Source organism: Gossypium arboreum, chromosome 1 (assembly GCF_025698485.1).
Source record: "Gossypium arboreum isolate Shixiya-1 chromosome 1, ASM2569848v2, whole genome shotgun sequence".
Lineage (NCBI taxonomy): Eukaryota > Viridiplantae > Streptophyta > Magnoliopsida > Malvales > Malvaceae > Gossypium > Gossypium arboreum.
The window spans coordinates 39,746,493-39,748,417 of NC_069070.1; the positions used below are offsets into that span (position 1 = coordinate 39,746,493).

Sequence of the window (1,925 nt, forward strand, 5' to 3'; positions counted from 1 at the left end):
CTAAAAAAAAGGGGGGAGAGAGTAGTCACAGATATTTGATTGTATCTCGATCTAATCTTTTTCGCCCGCCCCATGACAATAACTCGAATTAAAAAAGGGAATGTTAACGATCCGGAAGAAACGATTGATCTCTATCAATAAACCCGCTAAAGAACCGAACCGAGAGTACTTAGTACCAGGTGCTACGGAAAGATATGTTTTAGATCTCGCATTTAAAATCCTCCTTCTTTATCGTATTACATTATGGTAATACATATATAATCGCATGTATGTGTGGTTAAAGACCACTTGGATTTGTCTATTTGTACCCGAATTCCTAATTCAAAATTCAAATTTAAATGTACAATGATTCGATAGATAAGATTTTCCCTTTCTTAAAACAACAAAATAAAATAGGTCCCTTTCCTACCGAGAATTCCGCTAAAAATATTCATTTATTATTCATTATATGGTTGTTATATGAGACCAAAAGAGGAAATGGAAAGATCCGTTTTGTATATCAATAGATGAAATAAGGGTGTGGAAAACAAGACAGGATTCTCTACAATGACATTGTAGGCCAATTGAAAGGGATGTAGCGTAGCTTGGTAGCGTTTGTTTTGGGTACAAAATGTCACGGTTCAAATCCTGTCACCCCTACCTATTACTTCTCCTTTGAGCAAGAACGAGGAGTCATTTTAGATTGATTAAAATTAAGCATACATAATCTATCGTTTTCTCATATTATATATGATATATGATAGTATAGTTGTGCGATGTATTGGGGTTATAAAATAAAAGAATCCTCTTTTTACGGTCTTATTTATTAAGAAAGCGCTCTTAGTTCAGTTCGGTAGAACGTGGGTCTCCAAAACCCAATGTCGAGGTTCAAATCCTACAGAGCGTGATTCCACTCTTGTTAGGTCGAAAATTACACGAACTCGAAAAAAAATTGAATAAAGAATTGAATTTGACCTCCTTGGATTAAATTATTAAATTCAAATTATTAAATAAATTGAAATTAAAAATTTAAGAATTAAAGGGTCGACCAAAAAAGGGTATGTTAATTAATCAAAGGTCCAACCGATCACCACGTCAGATTGTAAATATGCGATTCTGAATAATCCAACCAAAGTAATAGGAATTAGACCTAAGACGATTCCAAATAGAAAAACTTCAATCATTTCAATTTATTTGAAAGGAGAAAAGAAAGGTAATATCTATCCCTAAATATTAATTTCTATTGCCCATGAATATCAATACCTAATAATTGATAATTAACACGGTAAGGAGCTATAGAATATATGGAATAGCGAAAGCTTTGTTTTTATGAATTGTTCGTTCATTGAATTAATTTTCAAATAAGTCGATCTTACTCGCACCAATAAATAAAGTGAGGTTATAGTTAAAGCCGCTAGTAAAAACCGAAATAACTAGTTATAGTAGGCATGAAGGAGCTAAATGAAATATGTTCTTTTTATACATATGTTTATAAAGCACTTACCTAAGTTTCAATTTTTAACGAGAGGGGATAAGCAAAATACCAATTGAAATAATAAGTTCAATTGAAATTTTTTGCTTCATCAATCATTATAAATGGTATTCACAAAAATAGAGCGGCAGGACAAGAGTAGAAAAGAAAAAGAAATCGATTCATCATCTTTGTAGTTAGGTCAAGAAAAAACCTTTGGATCTAATACAAGAATACAAGAAAGGCCGCCTCACAAATATTGATTAGTAGAATTTTTTTTTATTCCTTGCTCTTTTTTTTTTATCTATATCTAACGACTACTCTTACTTGTTACTAGACGACTAAGCAATTCCTTAAAATAAAAATAAAAAAAAAAAGAGGGCTTCCAACAAAAAACAAAACCTCTTGTGCAACTACGAAAAAAAGTCAATTTTATATTTCCCATCTAATTGACTTGAGGGAAATATGATAATTT

The 1,925-nt window shown here is 31.5% G+C and overlaps 1 non-coding gene across 1 annotated transcript; it reads left to right on the forward strand.

Annotated features, from left to right (window-relative positions):
• The first annotated feature begins 813 nt into the window (after positions 1–813).
• On the forward strand, positions 814–886 carry TRNAW-CCA (transfer RNA tryptophan (anticodon CCA)). The gene has a single exon. It is a non-coding gene; the product is annotated as a tRNA-Trp (tRNA).
• The last annotated feature ends 1,039 nt before the right edge of the window (positions 887–1,925 follow it).